Source organism: Dendroctonus ponderosae, unplaced genomic scaffold (assembly GCF_020466585.1).
Source record: "Dendroctonus ponderosae isolate FM_Combo_2020 unplaced genomic scaffold, Dpon_F_20191213v2 Dpon_F_20191213_7, whole genome shotgun sequence".
Classification (NCBI taxonomy): Eukaryota; Metazoa; Arthropoda; class Insecta; order Coleoptera; family Curculionidae; genus Dendroctonus; species Dendroctonus ponderosae.
Window position 1 is genome coordinate 8,372,466 of NW_026018916.1, and position 13,143 is coordinate 8,385,608.

Below are 13,143 nucleotides of genomic sequence, written 5' to 3' on the forward strand. Positions count from 1 at the left end.
TCCTTAAGACGCTTTAACGCAAAATAATTGTGCTAATCTTGTGAGCACTTAATATATTGTAGTTTGTTTTTATATATTATGTTTATTTGATTTGTCCCTTCTGCAATTTGCACTCATAAAAAAATTGTTCTTATAAATAGTAATATATTTTTACGTTCGAAAGGAAATAAGTTCTATGAAACCTTGATAATTGACGCAGAAAAGACAAACGAAAAATATAACTTCTTCCGCACGAAGTAATGTATGACTTGTAGTTTAAATCTTATAAAATATGTTTTTTACTAATAAACCATTCCATATTTGAAATATCTTACTAGGTGGAGCAACCGTGGATTTCTACAGAAACAGCAGCTTTTCTAAAAGTTCTCACTCACGTAATATGTGAACCCTAGTAGCCTTATCTGAATTAAGTTTCTAAATTTATGCATTGAAAGCATTTGCCCAAAACACTTTGTGCTATTTACTACAATTGTACAAATTAACCACTTCCTAATCTAAACTATACAAAGAGAAAATCTGAGTGCAAACCGGTACAGTAAGATCGCCCGATTTCATTCTTTTTGTACTTCTATTTGCAAAAATGCTCCATCCAGCTAGCTCTTGCTAGCTGGAAACGGTAACAGTGCAGACTGGAATAAACGCCTTTACAAATTTGAAATACATTTCTCAAGTGGCACAAAGCAACTGCCATTTCATTTTCTACTTAACTTGGCAGATTAAATTCTCACACGTCTGGAACTGAAAGTCCTTCAGAAGAGTGGTGCTTATTAGTTTTAACAATGAAACATGGGGCAAACTATTTCAGTTCAAGTCGCTTTCTGTAGGTATAAAAATAGTAAATCCGAAAAGTATGAGATAAATAGCGAAATTATTAAAGCAGGAAGCCTACAAAATAAATGAAACCTTTCTCTATTGAATCTCGACAGTGTATTATTTTGTATAATGAAACGCACTTAACTGACATCTAAGTTAGAGGTGAAACCTAAATTGGTGCTCTTATTACTTGTATAAGCAAAACTATGCAACTGTTTAGAGAAAGTAAAAAGATAAAAAAGTAAAAGAGAGTTAAAAAGTAAAAAAAAACTTTTTGGAGGCGGAATAGTGTAAATTTCAAAATCAATTTAAATATCAAAAGTCTTGCATCAGTATGCACAAATTTTATTTTATTCTTTCTAATCCATTTTTTTTTTGTTTTGCTTGGCTTAGAAACTTCTCATTTATGCAAAAGTACTAATTAATGAAATAGCAAAAATTTACTGTCAGTAAGCCTGAATCTACTTCAGTAGCTCAACAAATTTTGCTAGTGGAACGTTGCGAAAAATTACAGTGTAATAAAATCGACATCCTCAAAGCAAAACTCAAAAATGTTATTACAGCCGACACTGAAAAAATTATAATTATTTCATCACATGTTCATTTACGTGTAGGGTTGGCTGCACATTTAAATGCTTTCACTAAACCACCATCAGCTGCATTTTTGCGGAAAAATGCGGAAATTATTTAGAGTAGAAGCGATTAATTGCCAGATGTAACCGGAAGGCTACAAATTATTTGAAATACTGTGTATAATTGAGTATAAAAGGGCCAATGGTATTTGAATTTAAACCAGCATTAATATGGAAAAAAGTAAACTAACAGCTTAAAATATTTCGATTATACCCAAAGGTTAATTTGGAATTTACAGCTACAATTGTTCTTAACAGATTGATAATTTTTCACTCGGACGTAAAATTTGCCCAGTTTTGTTTTGACAAGATAAACCTTTTAAAAAGTTCTCGTGTGATTATCAGTACTACAGCTTTTAAATTTATTCGCGTTTAAAGACATTTATGAATTTGTTGTTTTAGATCAACAAAAGATGAAGTGAAAGCAACTAAATACAACAACAATAACGTACAGAATAAGATTTTATTTAAAAAAACATAAATAGCTCAATATAAGAGTTACGAAGCAAATCTGTGAATTGGCAAAATCGATAACTTGATAATTCAATGTTCTAATGGACAATTTCTTGTTTCGTATGAATCGTCTAAAAATATTGAACATAAACCGCCCTACAAAAGGAACATTGCGCATAAAAATGTTTACCAAAAGTTTACAAGTAAACCAAATAGCTCGAAGCTGATTTTTAGGACTTCTAAGGGTGGTCCCAGAAAATTTACTTTTTGGTCTTGTAGTGATAACCTGTCTGCTCCTGGTGCGATTTTCGCGATCGTGAGCTCATGTTGAAGCTTCATAGGCAATTTAAGATAAAAATATGGTATTCAGGGTTCTACAAAAAATGACCAAAATTAGAATTGGCAGCGAAATTTGTGATTCTGGAACATTTTCAACTAAGTGAAGTTTATTTTGAAATGTCTCATTCATTCATGCAACCAGATACATTAAATTTTCTTCTTAATTTGACTGCGAAGTTTTAGCTGTAACATGAGCTTCAAAGTTTGCTAATCGGTTCAAAAGAAAAAAAATGTCTCTGGAATTCCGAAAAGTGAATTTTTTAAGGCCACTCCACCGAAAGCTTTTTTCGAGATACAAGGTTTATCTTAATGCCTGTGAGGTTAAAATACAAAAAAAACGTTTTCTTTTGTTTTCGCCAACTGAGAGCATGTGAAAATTTCACCAATTTCGCATTGTTTAATTTGCCCTCTTGTGAAAAATTTATCTGATGCACATTTTTTTGCATAAATACGCTCTAACCGAAAACGGATTGCACTAAATAACGCTTGAAACAATAGAATCGCCGCAGCATTAGTTAAGTTTCTAGCATGAAAACTTGAAATTGACTGAAAATAACTTCCATTATTAAAACTCAATTAGTTTCCCTTGGAACTACAAAATTTATATTGTCTATCTTCACTTTATATTTTCATTTCCTCACATATTATGCCGAAGTGAACAGAAATGTGGAACCACAATGTCATATTTATATTCAAAACTGAAATTGTGGAAACAAGCTCCACTTCTACATTAATTTTACCGCCAATTATCGCAAAACTAATATTAATTTACTCAAATTTACATCAGCAAATTCTAGAAACTTGTCAATATTTTTGTAACAGTTGAATATTAGAATACTCAGTTTAAAATACAGCCGTTGTAGCTGCATAAATTGTAATTATTTTGTCGTATATTTATTTACTTCTCGTTTTAATTACTAAATGGGCGAACATTTCCACTAAACCACAATTAGTTGCATTTTGTTGAAAAAATGTGAAAGCATTTGAAGCAAATACGAATTATTTGCGATATAAAGCCGGAAAGCCATAAATTAATTCAAATACTCTCAGTAATTCAAATTAGCACCGAAAAAAGTGACAATTAGAAGCTTAACAAATCAGAATTGATCATTTATTGTTCCGTTCTTAGTAGTATTTGATTCAAAAATCCACTTTTGACCAAAAAACGTATTCTTTTGTAGAATTTATTATTTAAAATAGTATACTATGAGCAAAATTCTACATCAATTGATAGATTTAAGTAAATTTTCAAGAAATAACCGTTTAACTAACATTTGGTTATAAAAATAACGATAATACGAATAAATGATTTGATGACAGCAAAAACAACCAAACGTTACAAAGCAGACGGTGAAAAAGTAAATAACAATTTTTAAGCGTAGTAAAGCTAATTTTACAATAGTTTTCTATTCAAACATCAATTGTACAATTGGAAAAGTTTTGTAGCCCAAAGAAGCAAAACTATACTGTGCTTACTGATAATTCCTAGAATTAAAATGGAGTGGCTTAAGAGTGAAGCTTCTGTTAAAAAAGGAGATGTTTAAGTATACTTTTGTAGAGCAAAATTTCCGAATAATGTTTCTAAAAGTCTCTAAACCACTGCTAAAGGATAAAAAATTTGACGGGATTTTCGAGTGATTCAAAATAATGATTGATTGAAAATGCTTTTGTATAATTCGTGAAATTTTTAGAACCAGACCTCAAACCAGCTCAGCAACTAATTGTTGTCGAAACTTATTTTTAAAGCAAAAAATAATTTTAATAAATAAAAACAGTCAACCAAATCTACTGGCATATTCAACTTTCGAAATGCGACCACGCAGTAATAAATATAAACTTCTAGCAGTAAATTTACTTTATCCTACCCTGCTTCCACAAAACTCGTGTTTCCCATTTGCTCTTAAAATATTTAACTACACAAAGATAGAGGGAATTTGTCCGAAAATGTGACTTTTTACTGCTACCTGTTTGTTGCAGCTCTTTTTTATTACATTTTTTAACTGGTTAACATTTGGTGTTTAAATGCGAGCAGATTCCTGGCAAGAAGTACCTAAGCAATTTAGGCCAGCGCAAATATTTGTTGGTTGAATCAACGGACATTCAGTATTAGCAGGATTTATTTACAAAGTCCCGGGATAATAGTTTGGGCCGGGTGCCTGTCAGAGCAAATATTTGCACAATCTTCCCTTGCAAATGCAAGTAGTCTAATTTGATTTAAGTGTAAGCTCGTAGTAGTAAATTTATGATTAGGAGGATACAAAGAGAGCGAGCTTAGTTAATATCAGTCAAATTGGGATGAAACCTCCTACACTTTTTAGTGTCCTACTTAACAAGCATTCTTTCATGGAAAATTTTTATAAGATCATTGGTTAAGAGATTACTATGAATAAAAGGAAAAGTTCTCAGAGCACTTAGAAACATAAGATTTTGAGACATTAAACGGCTTGTTTTAGTGACCTTATTAAATTGATCCGTTTTCACACAACAGCACTACACTTTCATTCGTAAGATTATTTTTATGAGAGCATTTTTATATGAAAACCTTGTGAAACATTTGCTTTTATTGAAGAAGAAAATCAAAGATCAATGGTCAGATATTATTCGAAAATCGCAATACATTTTTGTAGTAGTAGAGCTAGTAGAGCTAAATTGGTTTAAAGTTCAAAGTAGCTGGGGCGAATTATTTGTTTTTCCTGCATTAAATTGATTGTACACAACAAAAAGAAACATATTTCATCCCTTCCAAATTACCTTAAAAATAATTTTTGTTGCATTGCCGAAAATAATCACTACATTACATAAAGCACTTATAAGAGAGTAACTTCATTAGAAAATCAATGTAGTCAATCAATCAAAGTCTTTGCGAACACTCCAGGGAAGTTGAAAAGCGTAATTTTTTAAAATATGTCTGAAATAATTCTCAGGTAATCACATGGCGTGCCTGAACCCCGAGTCGTCATGGTATAGTCGAAAAAGTATAAATTTGTTTAATATTTCAAATCTTCTGCCAATCAAAAGGAACAATCTGCAACAACTTTGTATCCGATATATATGATAAACGTTACATATAAAGAAAAGTTTTTCATTTTGTCTGCCGAGAAAAGTATAACAATAAATAGCTCTAAAGAAGATGTGTGCCAATAAAAAGATTTCCATTGGAAAGTCAAGTTTATGTTTAAAGCACGAATTGAAAATCTAGAGAATAATAAATCCTACTCCTCTACCACTGGATCCAACCTAGATTCTTTGATCAATGTTGTCATGAAAGCTCTCCAAATGATCAAGTGCACATTCAATTCAAGCAGATTCAATCCATAATGCATTTTTCAGTCGGAAAAGTTGAATTATTGGATACCATTCACCGGTGACAAAACACCCCACTTACAAGTAAGATATTCGAATTTACTATATTGGCAATCACGGGGGAAATTTGCATTCTGGCAATTTGTACGACCATTCGGCAGAATCTGCATGCTAAAATCGGAAGCGTGTAGACGGAATGTAATCCAATGACAAATACTCTCCACTCGAAACTGGAATATTTCCACGGTATTTGACAGGATTATTGATTCGACGCCTGTTTCAAGGATGATTTATTAATCGTTATCTGCATTAAAAAAATTAGCTTTATTAAGCTTGAACACAATCCGAAAGTAAACCTAATGAATGGGTGGTGATGGCACTATGAAATTTGCTGGTTTTGCAAAAAAATAGTGTTATGCGTCAAACGAATCTTGGTTTGCAGGCTTACATTTTCACTTCCCACGCTCCTTCTTAAGAGGATTTTAAAGTTATCAATTGAAAACACGTCATTTGATTTTAATTTTACATATTTTGCATATCGTCCATTCATTCAGCACTCCATCTTCAAAATAGTTATTATAAAGAGTAAGCATATCACATATTATTCCTATTTTGTCCCTTTGACTGAGGAAATAAATTTTCAAAATGCCTTCTTGGAACGTGAAAGAAGGTTTCAAGAAGGCAAAGACCTAAAATAAAAGAACGTTGATTTTTACCAATCATGAATTTGTGTAAATTTTAAATCTGATGATGGCGCTGTTGTCTCGCCGAAACGTAATGAAATAAACGATGTTCAAAATTTTTACTTCACACTTAGTTAATAATGTAACTTTCTTGAGACTTGTCTCGTATATACGTATACCATCATACAATAAGTGTTTTTTGTTTCAGTTGAAAAACAAATTGAATAAAATGTCTGCTACAGTAGATGGATCTTCTAACAGTGTGTCCACCACTCAACTCCATTCCCACAACAAGAGACCCGTTATCCTAATATATCCTACTGGTAAGCGAATAATATTTTGAGTATTCACTACTCAGACTAACCCAAACTAACTTTGTTTTATCTGGTTATCCAGTTTCACCTGAAACGGTGGTAATTCCAATTATTTCCTGCATCTTCGGCTTCCCGCTTTTGGCCCTGCTGGTCATCTGCTGTCTGCGCAGAAGAGCCAAGCTGGCACGCGAACAAGCGCGCAGAAGAAACATGGACTTTGATCACGGTACTTTCTCTATTGTCAGGTTCAGCTCTTTAGACTATTTAGGTAACTACTGCGCTCTTGCTGTTTGGTTTATCAGTTTGGCTTCTTAAAATTCGTGCTTTTATTTAAATTTTCTTTACTTCCTTTTTCCACCTGAGTTTTATTTGGGATCGTTTTACTTCACAACTTCCAAATAACAATGTTTACTAACAGAAAAAGTTTTACTTTTTATTGTTAAAATATCACAGTTTTCATTATAGACGTTTTCAGTTTGCACGGAAAATGTACGTGCCGAAACTGTTAAATTAAAACTACAGCATGTGTTATTAGTCCCTTTAGTGCTCCAATTTCATTCGGCTGGAAGTCATTATTATTTTTTAATTTCCTCCAATGTTTTACATTAATTTACGCTTTTTACTGCAACTGCTCTATATTTGTTCGACACTTTACTGCCTGAATGTGACAGAAAAAACACCCTCCAATATTAATATGACCCATATTTGATGGCCTAAGAAATTTTATTATTGTTTGTAAGTTAAAAAAAAAAGATTATAAAGTTTCTCTCAAATTGAGCATAAATATGTATACTTTATACTGACTCAATATTTCGCTCGCAAAAGCGCAGTTTATAATGCAGTCAGAAATTGTGATATGTGAAGTGCATAAACGAGAAAATAGTGATAATAAATGTAGTATTTTACAAAACATAATTTAATTAATTTTTTAATTAATTAAATTATTAAGGGTAATTTAAAGATGAAACGATGGCTCTCTATTTCAATTTATATTAAATAAATATTTAAATACACACAGACGCATAATCACAGACAGAAATACACATAAATTTTCAAAATGTGTTAATTTTCATTTATTTTATCAATTAAATCATCTTCCATTTCGAACCGTTACAGAAAGGAAGAAGCACATGAAGAAAATCAAATAATAGTAGTGATGGTATGCGGATTTATTCCTGCGATTTGTTTATGTTTTTCTAAGTGAATGGCCGTTTTGGTAATTATTTATATTGGTTTTGTTTATTTCTTTTTGATGATTAGATAGTTAATTATGATTGATATCAATGATGTTAAAAAATTATTGTCGTTTTCTGCAATAGGTATTTGACTGACTAAATTTGTCATTTGGTTTCGTTGTTAGATCATTTTAACGGTGAGTAATTGAATATTCAATATTATCAGTTTATACAAAATAAAATTGTGCGCTTTTTTTTTTTTCTTTATGGTATGGTATAAATTATCTTATGTTTTTTTGTGTTTCTCTTACTTTGAGTTTTTGGGTGTTAGAGAGTTTTTTTATTTTAAGATTTTTAATTCCGACGATTTATTAGGTGGTAGAAAGCAAGTAAAATTTGAAACTTGAAAAAAACAATTGTTCGTACTTTTCAAGAAATATACCTCATATACGGCGGAAAGACCGTGGTCAATAGCCTTTTTTTAATGAACAAAGATATGAATGAAGATACTTCATATACTATTATATTTTAGATAGAAATATTAAATAAAGTTTTGCGTTTTTAGCGCAAATTTTAAGTAATTTTTTTGAAGCAGGAAAATTGCCAATAGTTTTCGTTTACTGGTTTATTTTTAAAAAAGTGAAGACTCGTAGGCAATGTATTAACCGAAAACAGGTTTACATTTTCATAATAAATATTATAAATTGTATACTACCGGAAAGTTCGTAGTCTAAATATGTAAGTCAAAAGGGTTTTTTATTTTAAAAACAATTTTTTTTTAGGAAAACGGTAAGGTCTTGTATTGTGTATGACTAAACCCAACTCCCATCAATATAAGATCGTCATACTGTTCCTATAATTTAAAAATTTGTTGGACTCGTTAAACGCGAGAAATTACTAGCTCAATCACGGTTTGTGTCAAAATGAGAGTGTTATCCTAAAAGTATGCTATTATTTCTAGATAAGCTAAAAAACAAAAAAATATTCTTTTAAAAAATTAACACAATCTTCTTAAATTATTTTATAACATTTTAAGGAAATAATACGAACGATAATTTCTCTTTAAAGCGAAATTTCCAAATTCAGGTTGAGTACCTCAAATCTCAACTTATTGAAACGAAGTTAACTAAGTTTCCTTTATTACAGCAAGTTTCCAATGCTTGGGTATATTAAGCTTGTCATGCAAACATCAGCAATTCGAAACTAGTTCTGCAAACTTTAATCCTGCAACTTATACCTGGCCTGGTGAAATTCGTTACACCGTCAGGACTTTAAGATTAAATTTGTAACTATGGGACGTAAATTTCTTGCTAAAACTTAATATTTAATATGGAAATTCGTTTGAAATTTTCAAAAATTTGCAAACTTATTTCTGAAGAAATTCTAATGAAAACAGTCTAATATTTTTATTAATATGTATTCTAATTCGAACACTTATCTCCAGAGAAATATGCAGGTAAGATATTTTTTGTTTTATGTCAAGGCGAACTTAATATTTCATTAAGTTGATTAATTTTACAGCTTGAATCGGACATACTTCAGCTAAAATCGTGTGCAAATTTAATTAATAAAAAATGTAATGTAAACCTGAAATGTTTGAAAAACCAACTTTTAGAGATTTGTGAACCCGTTCTTCTATAAAGCTGCACATTCAAGGTAGTAAGTACCTAAGTAGAGTAATGGTCATATTCAGCAAGAATCAGTGCCGGAGTTTTGAGGTTTTACTACCATAAAAGAAAAAAAATTAATAATTCGACACTTACTACAATAACATTTTGTATTTTGCTTGAAAGGCAAAAATCGATCATCGACCAAAAACCTTTTTAGACTTTATTTAAACTAATTGCGAGCCAAAACATTTGTTGGTCAAAATCTAATTGATGGATTAAAACATGCAATTTGATTTCGAAATATTGTTCAAATAACTTATCAAGCTTATTATTGTTTCTATTACAGTTTACGAGCAAATTAGGTTCAGATGTACAATTTCCCAGCAGAAATAAATTTCGATTGAATCTTGATTCGATAGGGTATCAGTAGCTTGCTCTTTATTTTGTCGCTAATTAATAACTTTCTGCAATTTAAGAGACTGATGCATCTTAATTTTTCTATTGGGGAATTGTTGTACCTACGGGCACACACAAAAGCAAATGGAAAATTTTATTGTTTCTGAACCATAAAAATGTTAAGTTATATTATTCACAGGTAGAAAAAAAGCGCAAATTGGTTGACTCATTGGTTATATAAATGAATATTTTTATCCATTTCACAAAAATCTGAGGAGGTTACGAAAAGATCAAAGAAAGAACGGGGAATATTCCTGATAAAACTGTTCACGCTTTTCGTCATCTGCCGAATTATATACTTACAAAATGAAGAAAAATCGACAGAAAAACGGATTTTTTCATAAGGTTTCATTCAAAGCCACTCTCCAAGAAGCTGGTTTAACGGTTTTATCTGATTTCCAATTGCTGGTATTAGTGCTTGATGTAAAGCATTCAGCAAAATTGTTGTATCCGCACAAGGTGTCCGGAAATCGGTAGCTTTATTTCTTAGAGATACATATGAGAGATTGCTTCTACGGGAAAAAGTTATATCTTGAGTCGTAAAATATGTAGTTAAAGAACGATGCAGTAATTTACAAACACCCGGTAAATAATCTATTTTCCCCACTTTAAATCAGAACAGCGAACGGGGCAATTATCAGCTCACTCCACTTTTCCTTCATTGATTTTCGTAATTCACATTTCACGCACTAGGTCAAGGTAGAATTCCCAACAAATTTCTAATACATAGATACAATAATAACTTTTTGTTATAAAAACTTTCTACTCAGGACGATCACGAGCCATCAGTCTTCGCTCTGAACGAGGAATGAGTCGCGGATTTCCTTCATTGGAACTGGATACGGTAATTGAAGAACGTTCTGAGCCGGAAGCTGAGCAAACCGTAGTGGAGCTGATGACCCCAGATGGGGATAGCAAACCGATTCCCGCCAGATAGCAAGAACAGAATACGGACGGATGTTCTGAAAGGTATCCATAAACTATAAATAAAACACTGTTAATATGTTATTCCGTTGCCATATAATGTTCCTTAGGTATACTTTAAAGAATGTATATAATTGCAATTTTGTTTGCTTTCAGATCACCATTATGGAGTGCTCTGACCCACGCCCAGGCTTTTTCCATAGACGTGGATAGCTGACAGGATCAGTCGGATCAGTTTCAGCCAACTGATCCGGTGATACCCCAAATGATTCCCCTTCCCTTCATTAAAGGGCATTAGAACATGTTTTGATGCAATTTTTTACATTTTGCTTCTTCACAGTTTAGTGAAAATCATAAAAGGAGCGTATACAACGGTGGTTCATTAAGAATGGAAGGATTGCGCGCCCAAAACATCATTATCTATTCAATTTGAGCTATGCAAATGTTGCCGATGTACGAGCGAACGGAAATTTATTTGCCGAATTCCATAAACATTCCATAAAAAACATGTTTGTAACATTGTGCCGTTTTCAGTTTGATTCTTGACCAACTTAAAGAAACTTAAACGTTCCCCACTTATAATAAGTAACGTTCAAATCACCCTGTCGATTGATTGAGCCGAACTTATTACGAAAGAAGGCCGTTCCAAACAGATTATGCAAATTATGTTTTCTCGTAATTTCGCGCGAAAGCATCAACGGATATTATCTGAAATTTTCAGTCGGCTGAAAGTACGAAGTGAAAACTTTTTATCTCAACAGTGATATAATTTTCGGGTTTCTTGTGGTCCTCAAGACAGAAAAGCGTCCGGTTTTAGACAAAACTATTTTTACAAGTTACTTGTACTGGAAATTAAAATGTTAGTTTCCATTCCTACTTCTTGAATACTAAAAGAAATATGTATTTCGTATTTTTAAAAAGTTATTTTTTCGAAAATCAAGTTTGAGCAACATTTCTCCAAAAGAGAAATGTGCTTTCAAATGAAATTCCTAATGCCATAAACAAGTTTATTGAAATTGAAGATTATTTTCGCATCCATTAAACATGTTTGTAAAATATGCGGCTTGACTACTATAAGACCTTACGGTTTTTTAATTAATTAATTACTACGCTGAAAATGTGGAATATTATTTAACGCCGTCTCGGCTATTTTCAAACACGTACTCTTTTATATGTGTCAAGGCTTCTAACAATCAAAAAAGCTAGGTATTAATTATAACTAGGTTCTGTGAAAATAAGTTATTTCAGTCATATATGTGGTCAAGCGCCATCAACTTAAGCATAGTTTGTCAAGGTTTTGATTTACAAAAAACTATTACGGTGGGAAAAGTTGTAACAATTTGAGTCCATGAGAAATGAATAAAATGCATTTTCCAGCAGATTCAGCGATTCGAAAATGTGCACAATATTAAAAATAAATAGAAATACATCGAGTGTCCCAATATATTACAACAACTATAACGGAAATGGTAATGGTAATAATGAAAATAATAAACTGCCTACAAAATATGCATAAAAATGTTTGAGTAAGTGACCGCAATTTCGTTTGCTTTTTATCGAAAGAAATAATTTTATTATTATATTATTGCAAAATTCTGAAAAAAATGTTATAAACAACTGCCCGACTTCCCATTGAAAGATCCGTTTCTTCACACAAAAAATCACAAATCAAGGCAAAACGGCGTTCATTGGAACATATTTTTTCTGCATTAAAATGAAAGACCTCAACAGTGCACGTCTTAAATACGAGCACCACTTTAGACAACACTCTGTATAGGAATTTGCCCATTCTTAATGAGCCACTGTATAGACACGAAAGTTGAATCCTTATAAGACCAAAATTAATTAATTGACCAAATTTTGCAGGTTGTTATTTTTTCAAGAGTGATAGATACAAGGGGACAAGCAACGTTTCCTACGCAAAGCAATTAGCTGAAAAAATCTGCATTATACATGTGCTATTAGAACCAAAATTACTAGATCTACCTCTCTGCTGAGTGTTATTTATACTAATTGGCAAGTTAGACGAAAATGCACATTACATACATTGCATTTTACATACCCACACAGAAATTAAGAACCAAATCTATGAATTTGTTGAGAAATTCTTAGATTTATTTTAATGTAATTCTTTAGAACCTAAAACATCCTCTATTGGAAGTTAAATATCATTCATAACTCATAGGAAGATAATCATTCATAACACATATCACATTCATTTCCTCCACTCTTATGGTAGTGGTAACCACAATCAAGCAAATCAACCATATATTGTAAATATAAAACATATTTTTTAAGAAAGCTCCCTTGCACCGACTGTATGCCATTGATGTATGTAGCGTAAATTACTACTTTTATTAGAATCTGCAAGTGTAAATCAATGCTCGATTAGAATATTTTGTTATAAATAAATGTTGAGAAGTAGAAAGAGATTTATTTAA

General features: G+C 31.6%; 1 long non-coding RNA gene across 1 annotated transcript in view; it reads left to right on the forward strand.

The window, feature by feature from the left end:
* The window catches only part of LOC109546201, a 33,874-nt gene extending 20,748 nt beyond the window's left edge, over positions 1-13,126 (forward strand). Inside the window, exons 2-5 of the long non-coding RNA XR_007281956.1 lie at positions 6,432-6,546; positions 6,620-6,805; positions 10,549-10,747; positions 10,859-13,126. This is a non-coding gene — a long non-coding RNA (uncharacterized LOC109546201). The remainder of the gene's footprint in view (positions 1-6,431; positions 6,547-6,619; positions 6,806-10,548; positions 10,748-10,858) is intronic.
* The last annotated feature ends 17 nt before the right edge of the window (positions 13,127-13,143 follow it).